The sequence below is a fragment of the Saimiri boliviensis genome, chromosome X (genome assembly GCF_048565385.1).
Source record: "Saimiri boliviensis isolate mSaiBol1 chromosome X, mSaiBol1.pri, whole genome shotgun sequence".
In the NCBI taxonomy this organism is placed as follows: Eukaryota; Metazoa; Chordata; class Mammalia; order Primates; family Cebidae; genus Saimiri; species Saimiri boliviensis.
The window spans coordinates 112,252,959-112,264,950 of NC_133470.1; the positions used below are offsets into that span (position 1 = coordinate 112,252,959).

The window sequence follows — 11,992 nt, forward strand, 5'->3', positions numbered from 1 at the left end:
CTTGCTCAACCAATGTTTCTCACATTAACTACAAAACCCAGAAAATGACTCGAGTGACTACAGAACTCAGAAAACGACTTCAGTGACTATTTCCTGAAGTCTCCCAAGAATGGTACCTAACTAATTTCTATATGTGCAGGAAAGAAACTAATTTGTAATATACAATGGATGCCTTAGGGAGTAAATCTGTCACGGAACACCAGTTGCTGGTTTTCTTAGAATACAAAGGGGGAAATATGGATGAAAAGAAGACTCAATGAACAACAGTCTGAGCAGAAGACTGCTGTTCATCACCTGGGAAAAAACTATTTCCTACATGTTGAAGCTTAAAGGAATAATCAATATAAATATATAAATCTGACTCATGGCTATGAAAAGCACAAATATATATATTGGGTTTTACCTTGTCTCCACAAATTTATCTTACGTCAGAAATCCAACATACAGAATTCTTTCAGATAAGAAAAACTAGTTACAGTTTAAGAAAAACAGAACGGGCCGGGCGCGGTGGCTCAAGCCTGTAATCCCAGCACTTTGGGAGGCCGAGGCGGGTGGATCACGAGGTCTAGAGATCGAGACCATCCTGGTCAACATGGTGAAACCCCGTCTCTACTAAAAGTGCAAAAAATTAGCTGGGCATGGTGGCACGTGCCTGTAATCCCAGCTACTCAGGAGGCTGAGGCAGGAGAATTGCCTGAGCCCAGGAGGCAGAGGTTGCGGTGAGCCGAGATCGCGCCATTGCACTCCAGCCTGGGTAACAAGGGCGAAACTCCATCTCAAAAACAAAAAAACAAAAAAAAAAAAAACAGAACAGAAGGCCAGATGCAGTGGCTCATATCTATAATCCCAGCACTTTGGAGACTAGCCTGGCCAACATGGGGAGATCCCATCTCTACTAAAAATTCAAAAAATTAGCTGGGCGTGGTGGCCCACACCCATAATCTCAGCTGTAGCAGAGGCAGGAGAATACTTGAACCAGGAAGGCAGAGGTTGCAGTGAGCGGACTGTGCCATGCACTCCAGCCTGGGCAACATGAGCAAAACTTCATCTCAAAAAAAAAAAAACAAAAAACAGAAAACAGAAAGGAGCCGGGCGCGGTGGCTCAAGCCTGTAATCCCAGCACTTTGGGAGGCCGAGGCGGGTGGATCACGAGGTCAAGAGATAGAGACCATCCTGGTCAACATGGTGAAACCCCATCTCTACTAAAAATACAAAAAATTAGCTGGGCATGGTGGCGCGTGCCTGTAATCCCAGCTACTCAGGAGGCTGAGGCAGGAGAATTGCCTGAACCCAGGAGGCGGAGGCTGCGGTGAGCCGAGATCGCGCCATTGCACTCCAGCCTGGGTAACGAGCGAAACTCTGTCTCAAAAAAAAAAAACCAGAAAGGAAAGAGAAAACTGAGACTAAGATACTGATCACTAATGAGCCTAAAAACTTGGGCCCCTGATATTAACTATTTATCACCTGGTAATAACAAAAACAAGAAAACTTAATAGTGAAAGATAATAAGGTAACAAGAGATACTAACAGAACAAAAGAGAATTTTTTAAGGTACAATTAAATAACAAAAAAAAAACCCTAAAGAACAAATGTGGTGAATTATTAAAAGATTAGCCTAGGGCAGGCGTCCCCAAACTAGGCCCGCAGGGCCACATGCGGCCCCCTGAGGCCATTTATCTGCCCCCCCCCCACTTCAGGAAGGGGCACCTCTTTCATTGGTGGTCAGTGAGAGGAGCACAGTATGTGGCGGCCCTCCAACGGTCTGAGGGACAGTGAATTGGCCCCCTGTGTAAAAAGTTTGGGGACGCCTGGCCTAGAGAGTCACAGTGAGCTGAGATGGCGCCATTGCACTCCAGCTTGGGCAACAAGAGCAAAACTCCGTCTCAAACAAACAAAAAGATTAGCCTAAACTTTTTATTTCAAATCTAACTACTCAATAAAACAAGCTGAAGGACTGGGGAACAATTCTCAGACACATTTAATCTCCACTTCAGATAGAGCATAAATGACATAAAAGAAATAATATCTGCCGGGCTCGGTGGCTCAAGCCTGTAATCCCAGCACTTTGGGAGGCCGAGGCGGGTGGATCACGAGGTCAAGAGATCGAGACCATCCTGGTCAATATGGTGAAACCCCGTCTCTACTAAAAATACAAAAAATTAGCTGGGCGTGGTGGTGCGTGCCTGTAATCCCAGCTACTCAGGAGGCTGAGGCAGGAGAATTGCCTGAGCCCAGGAGGCGGAGGTTGCGGTGAGCCGAGATCGCGCCATTGCACTCCAGCCTGGGTAGCAAGAGCGAAACTCCGTCTCAAAAAATAAATAAATAAATAAATAAATAAATAAATAAATAAATAAATAAAAGAAATAATATCTGTGAAACAATTCCACGTATGATTCCCCCCTAAAAACATTTAAGAATACAATTAAATACATTATCCCAAAAAGTTTAATAAGCATATGCAAACAAAACCAATGGTCAGATTTATTCAACTGCTTCTGTTAGTATTAAAAAACAATGTAGACCTCAGGCAGCAACTCGTCTGACTCTGGGTAAATCTGCATTTACCTTGCAGCAACTCATCTGACTCTGGGTAAATCTGCATTTACCTTGCACTATACATGAAAAAGAATCTTGATTTTGTAGCCGGGCGCGGTGGCTCAAGCCTGTAATCCCAGCACTTTGGGAGGCCGAGGCGGGTGGATCACGAGGTCGAGAGATCGAGACCATCCTGGTCAACATGGTGAAACCTCGTCTCTACCAAAAGTGCAAAAAATTAGCTGGGCATGGTGGCACGTGCCTGTAATCCCAGCTACTCAGGAGGCTGAGGCAGGAGAATTGCCTGAGCCCAGGAGGCGGAGGTTGCGGTGAGCCGAGATCGTGCCATTGCACTCCAGCCTGGGTAACAAGGGCGAAACTCCGTCTCAAAAAAAAAAAAAAAAAAAAAAGAATCTTGATTTTGTAAAATTAAAATAATAATGCATGCTTTTTTTTTTTTTTTGAGACGGAGTTTCGCCCTTGTTACCCAGGCTGGAGTGCAATGGCGCGATCTCGGCTCACCGCAACCTCCGCCTCCTGGATTCAAGCAATTCTCCTGCCTCAGCCTCCCGAGCTGGGATTACAGGCAGGTGCCACCACGCCCAGCTAATTTTTGTATTTTTAGAAGAGATGGGGTTTCACCATGTTGACCAGGATGGTCTCGATCTCTTGACCTCGTGATCCACCCGCCTCGGCCTCCCAAAGTGCTGGGATTACAGGCTTGAGCCACGGCGCCCGGCCCGCTTTTTTTTTTTTTTTTTTTTTTTAAATAAAGACGGGGTTCCACCATGTTGGTCAGGCTGGTCTTGAACTCCAAATATCAGGTGATCCGCCCGCCTTGGCCTCCAAAGTGCTTGGATTATAGGCGTGAGCCACCACGCCCGGTCCTATAATGCATGCTTTCTGACAACAGCTCAAGACCTAAACCAGATAACGGAAACAACTGAGTTTAACAAAAAAGCACAAAGGTTTTAAGGCCAGGCTAACCTGAGTGTGAATCCAAAGCTGTCAATTAACACCATGTGACTTGGGACAAGGCATTTACTCTGAGAGAATCAATTTCCCCGTGTGTAAAATCATGAGGACCACCTATCTTGCAAAGTTGTCGAGAAGATTAAACAGAAGATTAAAACACAGTTACTGGCATTCAGTAGGAACTTAAATAGCAGTTAAATTAAGTTTCTTAGAATACCTCAGGTTTCAAATGTTATTCTTGCAAAAATGTAAATAGGATTTGTTTTTCACCCCCCTTGAACGATGTATAACAGAATAGAAACAACTTTTTTTTTCTTTTTGAGACAGGGTCTTGCTGTTGCCCAGGCTGAGGTGGAGAGGCATGATCATGGCTCACTGCAGCCTCAACCTCCTGGGGCTCAAGCGATCCTCCCACCTCAGCCTCCCAAGTAGCTGGAGCCAGAGGCTGCACCACCACACCCAGCTAAGTTTTAATGTTTTTTTCTAGAGATGGGGTCTCGCTATGTTACCCAGGCTGGTCTCAAGCTCCTGGGCTCAATAGATCCTCCTGCCTTGGCCTCCCCAAGTACTAGGATTCACACACCTGGCCAACTTATATTTTTTCTTTTCTTTTTTTTTTTTAAAGACGGGGTTTCACCATGTTGGTCAGGCTGGTCATGAACTCCGGACCTCAGGTGATCCGCCCGCCTTGGCCTCCAAAGTGCTTGGATTACAGGCGTGAGCCACCACGCCCGGCTCCAACTTATTTCTTATAAAGGAATTTCACCTTTGAATTGTCCCTTAAGTTAGGCAAAGCTTATTGAAATCTCCCCTAGTTTGTTTCATCAAGCCTATTAATGTATTTTCAGATTAAAATACAGCCATGTGCCATATAATAACATTTTAGTCAACAACAGACTGCATATAAGACAGTGGTCCCATAATGGAGCCGGGGACGGGGCAGGGAAAAAAAATAATGGAGCTGCCCTATAGAAGTGTACCATTTTTTTCTTTTATACCATATTTTTACTGTATCTTTTTTGTTTTGATACACAAATACCACTGTGTTATGCCTACAACATTCAGTGCAGCAACATGCTGTACAGGTTTATAGCCTAGGAGCAACAGGCCACACCATATGGCCTAGGTGTGTAGTAGGCTATTCCATCTAGGTGTGTGTAAGTACACTCTGATGTTCACACAACAAATCACCTAAAATACATTTCTCAGAAGGTATGCCCATTAAGCAATGCATGACTAATTTAAAAAAAGACTGTTGACATTATTCATCCTCTCTTTCTTCGGCAGGAAGAATGTAAAACAATTTCAATAATCTCTTCTTGGCACTGTGGCTCTGTCTATAATCCCAGCACTTTGGGAGGCCTGTCCCAGCACTTTGGGAGGCAGAGACGGGTGGATCACCTGAGGTCAGGAGTTCGAGACCAGGCTGGCCAACATGGAGAAACACAGGTTCTACTAAAAATACAAATGTAGCCAGGTATGGTGGTACATGCCTATAATCTCAGGTACTTAGGAGGCTGAGGCAGGAGAATAACTTAAACCTGGGAGGCAGAAGTTGCAGTGAGCCAAGATCCCACCATTGCACTCCACCCAGCCTAGGCAACAGGAGTCAAACTCCGTCTCAAAAAAAAAAACAAACAAACAAACAAACTACTACACAGGGACAGTATTGAACCACAAACTAAAGTCCTGAACATGTAGCCAATGCAGAAAAAGGTAAAGAACTTTTTTTTTAAGACCGAGTCTTGCTCTGTTGCCCAGTCTAGAGTGCTGTGCCGGGATCTCAGCTCACAGCAACCTCTTCTTCCCAGGTTCAAATGATTCTCCTGCCTCAGCCTCCCCGGTAGCTGGGATTACAGGCATGTGCCATCACGCCCAGCTAATAAGAACTTTTTTTCGGGGGCGGGGGGCAGACTCTTGCTCTGTCGCCGGATCTCAACTCACTGCAACTGCAACCTCAACGTCCACCTCCACCTCCACCTCCACCTCCCAGGTTTAACAAGTAGCTAGGACTACAGGCGTACACTACTACACCCAACTAATTTCTGTATTTTTAGTAGAGACAGGGTTTCACCGTGTTGGCCAGGCTGGTCTCGAACTCCTGATCTCGTGATCAGCCCGCCTCAGCCTCCCAAAGTAATGGGATTACAAGCACGAGCCACGTTGCCCCACCAAAAACTTTTAAAATAGCCTATGTCTTTGAAGTTCCTTCCTTACTCTCCAACAATCACACTCAGTATATACTGATGCCCATACCTAACTAAGACTATCCCGTTCCCTTGCTATTCGCCCCACCTCCCAAAATCGTACTCCATTATACAGTAAACTGCACATTTTTTTTTATTTTTTTTGAGACAGGGTCTTGCTCTGTTGCCCAGACTGGTTGCAGTGGCACAATCATGGCTTACCGCAGCCTCTATCTACTAGGCTCAGGTGATCCTCCTGCCTTAGCCTCCCAAATAGCTGAGACCACAGGTGTACACCACCACATCTGGCTAATTTCTTAATCATCTGTAAAGATGAGGTCTCCCTATGTTGCCCAGGCTGGTCTTGAACTCCTTGGACTCAAGCAATCCTCCCACTTCAGCCTCTCAGCCTCCCAAAGTGTTGGTATTACAGGTGTAACTGTGCCTGGCCGATTTTGGTTTAAGTTCAAAAGTCAACTTGCAGCATCAGAAACTGAAATCTGTCATCTATTATAAAGAACCCAAAGCAGAAAAAATATGCTATTCTCTGTTTACTACCTTCCCACATATGACTGTGGGTGGTATCAGTTAAACATGCAAAATATTAAGCATTACTAAACTTCGTATTTTCACATCTAACGCTAAATTCCCAAAGGAATAGATTTAGCCTTAGCCTGTCCCCCAACCCCATCCCATTCATTTTAATTCCTAAGTCCTTGGGTGGCCACAGAAGTCAATAAAGTTCAAAAAGAAATGTAGAATTTTATTTCATGAAAATCTTATTTGACTGTTTGGGCTTTAAAAAATCCTAACTAAATATACTTAAAAGTTACCATACTCATCATGAGTTAGTGTAGTAGTTTAGCTATTGCCTCACCCACAATAAAATAAATCTGATGCCACAATCCTTACCATCTACTAAGAATATTTGCGTATGAGTAAAAATTTGAAATATGTCATCTATTTTCTTTTTTTTTTTTTTTTTTTTTTTTTTTTTTGAGATGGAGTTTCGCTCTTGTTACCCAGGCTGGAGTACAATGGCACGATCTCAGCTCACCGCAACCTCCGCCTCCTGGGTTCAAGCAATTATCCTGCCTCGGCCTCCCGAGTAGCTAGGACTACAGGCGCCCACCACCATGCCCAGCTAATTTTTGTATTTTTAGTAGAGACAGGGTTTCACCTTGTTGACCAGGATGGTCTCGATCTCTTGATCTCATGATCCACCCGCCTCAGCCTCCCAAAGTGCTGGGATTATAGGCGTTAGCCACCATGCCCGGCTGTCATCTATTTTCTCTTAACATCCTTCTAAAGCTAAAATGCTGAATATGAAATACACAAAGAGACTAATGTTAACAGTTAAAAATGTCTGTTCCCAGATTGGGGTGAAATTTTGCTATCAATTAAATACCCATTATTTTGGATTCCTTTCAGAATTGCGACATATATTTTTTAAATGCATCTCCTAGGGGAAAAAAATAAACCTGACACTAAACAGTACATAACTGCAAAAAAAAAAAAAAAAAGGCACTTACTTTAATAGAATTTAGGAGTTCACAAATATACTAATTAAGGGAGACCAAGGGTTTTCATTGCAACACATTTTTACCGCTTATGGCTAATGGTCAGAATGTTAACAGAGAATACTGAAATATTTTACATATCAACTTCTAATTAGTTATAGCACCACATCCTTGGGGTGTGGGGTGATTTAAACCATTTTAAATGTAAACACTCATTTTCTTATCAGTTAAAAAAAAAGAACCCACTCCACCCTCTCTGCCAGTCTCTGATATACCTCAGAATACTATAGTTACTTCACAGTGGGAAGGAATAGCTAATAAGTACATTTCTTTTTCAATCAGCTTCTCTACCCAGTCATTAAACATCAAATCCTGAAACTGAATTCAGCTACCTAGATCTTTCTACCGGGAATGCTCCCTATGGCACCTCAATCCCTTCCACTGTCACTTACTGCAACTGCCAAAGCCCCTCCTATTAATAGTAAATCCCTTTCATACTGACTCACTGTAACTCCAACTTGATGAAATAGACACCAAGCAGAATTTACAAAATTTGCAAATGGAATTTTCCTGTTTTCAAAGAATGAAAAAGGAAAGTAAAAGTAGAGCACACTCAGGCTAAATTATACACATTTAAAGTTCAACCAATTTATAAGTATTTATGTGGCCTGTTCTATGTTAGTTCTGTTTAAACATTTTTTTTGAAAGTTTTGCCAAGCATTGTGTAATCACTTCCACAAGGCTAAATTTCACATGGAAGTGATTTTGATATGTAAATATAAACTTAAGTCATTACCCTCAAGACTGTAAGACAATCTGGAAATTCTTCTCCAAAAAAAATTTCTCTTAAACTATGGAAATTAACAGTACACACAGAAGTGGAGAGAATAATAGTAACAACGAGCGCTCCTGTATTCATCCAACTACAATAATCAAGTCGAGGCCACTTTTGTTTCATATCTACCTCTTACCCACTCCCTCCCCTCATTATTACCTTCAAAGAGAATGAAGAGGAAGATACTACCTTCGGTAAGAACACTGAGAAAAACCCAAAGACAGCAAAAGTACCAAAGACTAGCAAGTTAAGAAGTCAAAAGCCAAAAATGTAACTACAGCCACCTTACACAATTCCTTGGTAGGTGATAAATTTAAGAATTCAGTTAAACACAAAGATATAAACATCTTTAAAATTTTTAATGAAGTCCATAAAACCCAAAGGGCCTATTTAAAATTATACCTAAAAAGACAAATAGAGAAATGTGATGAAAACGAACTTAAAAATCTGCAATTAACTTACATTAACGTGGCACCTTAGTTCAAAATGAAAAAAAAAAGGACTATTTAACATATGGACTATTTAACATAATGTGTCATAAAACTACAATTCAACCACTTGAAAAGCCGCTGAACACTTACACACGTAAAACTGGTCCTTCTGATCCCTAATTATAGACGGTTATCAATGTAGAAAGAAAACCAGGCATTTTAACGTAAGTGGTTGAAAATGTTGAAAATTAACCCCACTGTTCATCGGAAAGTATACGAGAGCAAGTCTAAACCACCTGAATTGTATGTCATTAAACAAATGCATCCACTTCCCAGGGCCTTTTTTTTTAACAAAATAAGTTCACATATACCCTTAAACACAACGCGCTAGCCTACAGACAGAATTAGGAGACCGCCTCCTGCTTTTGCTCCTAACCAATACGCAGAGAGAGAAGGTTGGCAGAAAAGTGCTGCGAGGACAGTAACAAACACCAGCAGCTCCCGAGCAGGCCCTGCTAGAGCCAGGAATGACGCACTTCGGTAACCCGACTCTTTCTCCCCTCCACCCCCGCCCCCAGCAGCGGTGCTGACACCGCCAACAGCCCGGAGTAGGAAAAAAGACAACAGAAAAAAGGCAGAGGTTGGACCGCACTAGATTTCATCAAGAAACCTCGATTATTCCTCTTTCGACACTAACCACTAGGACTAAACAGGAAAAGAAGCTTCGTGCTTAAGCAAGTCCCATCATGGTGGTTTAAGAGTCACTAAATTAAGCTGATAATGAGACCAATCCACAGAGACAAATACAGGGTGTGGCTGCTGTGAAATACGGCGGTCCGTGGGAGAAAAGGGGTATGGAATTTACACTCCAGTGTTAAGGGAAGATAGGGCTTTACGGTGGGAGGTGGGGGTGGCCCGCGCATTTTAAGGAACCATTGCAAACCAACACAAGCGTCTCGTTTACTTAAATCTAACCTTACAGATCAAAAGTTTCCAATAGATTTATCACGTAAACTGTAAATTACCATTTTAACCAACACTATGGCTCTCAATTTAAAAACTACACCCAAGAGAAAGAAGGAGGGAGAGGGAAAAGGGGTGGTAGGCAACAACATAAAAAACATTCTAGGCCACGGAAAGGAAAGTCTCACAAACCGGATGAAACTACTAATGCAATATTAAAAATTAAAGCCGAGCACTGAAGCACGAAAAAAAAATCACACGATAACCCATTCCAGTTAAGGATTAAAAATAAAATGACATATGCACCAAGGGGGAGCGGAAACTAAATGTCCAAAGTGCAGCGGTTTATTAAAAAAAACTAAAGGCAAAACAAGCCATTCTCGCGACGGGGGGAAAAAAGGCCGAAATCAACAATACGTTCACGATTCTAGGCCAAAAGAAAATGGGAACAGGGCTCAAAGTTTTGCGGAACTACTTGATGCTGTTTCCCACACCTTCTCTCTCCCACGGCCCATCCGACCCTTTTCGTCCCAAAATCGCCGTCCGCAGATCTCCGGATCCAGGGGAGAAGAAAAAAGAAAGTCGACCCCGAGCAAGAATAAAAGTGTGTAGTGAAAACGCACAGGCTGCCTACCTGGGGCAAGGATCAGCTCAGTTCGTGCCTTGAGAAAGACAGTGCGGGTGGGGGTGGGAATGAAAAGCAGCACTAAAACTAAAACAAAAGTGGCGCCAAAACCCCCCAACAAACAGCCTTCCACTCCCGCCCTTCCCCCCTCCGCCCATGCCAGGCAGGCAGGGCCCCCTTCGGGGCAAGGTCTGCGCGCGGGGGCCAACACCGCCAGACCCCAGCCGATTTCGAAAATTGTTGCCCGAAGAAAACTGACCGAAGTCGGGCCTCGAAAGGGATGGAGAGATCGATGCCAATCGCCTTCCCCAGCAGTTCCCCCACCACGCGCTGGAGATGATGGGGCGGGGGAGAAGCAGAGGGGCCCGTCACATGAATGTTGTTCCCTCTCTAGGAAGGGAGGAAGAGAGAGAGGGAGGAGGGAGGGAGGGAGGGAAGGAAGGAGGGGAAGGGAGAAGGGAGGGGGCACGAGGGAGGGGTGTGATCAGAGTAGATTTTCCCTCGCCTCCCTCGGTCCGAGCCCAAATATACACAACTGAGCCTCCTTTCTCCCCTCCCCCCAGGTTCCCAGCACCACCATTTTGCTCTGCCTTCCCCTCACCGCGACACCGCGCTCTCCCCCACCCCAACCACAGCCTCCCCGGCTTTCCTCCCCTGACTACGGCTCGCACCCCACCCCACCTCCAGTTCGGGCTCTCCTAGGCTTAAGAGCCTGACGGAGAAAAGGAACCTAAATCTACTGCTACACAGAGAAGCGGAGCCTCCATCTTGCGCTGCTCCGCGTTCTCCATTTTGGGCCACCCATGGGGGGGGGTCTCCGTAGAGGCCCCGAGGGAGAGTTGGGCGAGGGAAGGAAGAGAAAATCTTCAGCGAGGGTAGTCGAAAAGAAGAGCTCTGCGGTAGAAAGCCACTCTAGGAGTAGGAGGTAGGGAGGAAGGGGGGCTGGAAGTTCCTTGGAAGTGTTGGGGTAGCGACTTGGGGGAAGAAGGGAGAAAGGGCTGGGGGCGCCGCGGGGGCGAGGAGGATCCTCCCGCCTGGACTCTGCCCCCGCTCCATGGTTGCCCCCCGTGGGGACGAAGGAAACAGAGGGGAAATTCAATGGCAACAGAGTGCCCAACCTCTTTCCCTCCCAACTCCTCTCTCTCGCCCTGTTTCAACCATACACACCTTACGGTGGGCCCCGCGCCCTCCGGGTGCCCCTCCAAACTTCTAGAAGCTTCGCCTCCGCCATTTTATAACTTACCTCCCCCCTCAGCGTACACAGAGGCAGCAACGAGACTGTTCGCCTCCCCCACTCCTCCTTCTTTCTCAGGCCGGGGGCTTCTTCACCCCTGGGCTGGTACAAGATATTTTTCCCCTTCCTCTTCTTTACACCCTCGAATTCTACTCAGGGACGGAAGCTCCCGCGGTTCTAGAGCGGTGGGGGGTTTTGAAAGTGGCGGTCGGATCCGGCGGGGTTTTTTTCTTTTTTTTTTTTTTTTTTTTTTTTTTGGTGGCGCTTCGGGATTGTTTGGGGTGTTCGCTCTTCGGCGACTTGGAGGCGAATGGAACGCGCAGGCGCCATCTGTCGGCCACGAACCCGCGCCCGGCTCCCGTTGGGAGGGAGCGCCATCTAGCGGCAGAGAGCTGCCACTGCAACGCCTGGCTCCCAGCCCTCCCACCCAGCGTCCGCCTCCCAGTCGCCGACCAATCGTGGCCGACTGACTCCCGGGTTCAGCGTCTCCGACACCGCCCGCAAACCAGGCGCCGGCAGGGGCGCGCCGCCGAGTGGGGTAAACAAGGTGCCGTGCTCGCGCCTGACTTACTCTGTCGTTTGGCCGCGCTTCCGCCGCGGACCCGATCGAACCGCGGTTTTTCTGTCTTTAGTGGGGTGTCGTGGGGAGGGCGGTAGGAATGTCCGGCGGAGCCCGGGGCGTGGGAAT

The 11,992-nt window shown here is 45.8% G+C and overlaps 1 protein-coding gene across 14 annotated transcripts in view; it reads right to left on the reverse strand.

The window, feature by feature from the left end:
- STAG2 (STAG2 cohesin complex component) overlaps positions 1-11,625 on the reverse strand; it is a 152,297-nt gene extending 140,672 nt beyond the window's left edge. For 2 of the 14 annotated variants that reach the window (XM_074392351.1, XM_039463973.2), the window contains exon 1: positions 11,314-11,625. The gene's annotated coding sequence lies outside the window, so the exon portion shown is untranslated. Of the gene's footprint in view, positions 1-10,079; positions 10,514-10,751; positions 10,876-11,237 lie in introns of those variants that run through there. The other 12 variants (XM_074392355.1, XM_074392350.1, XM_074392353.1 and 9 more) reach the window with 8 other exon arrangements.
- Positions 11,626-11,992: the final 367 nt, after the last annotated feature.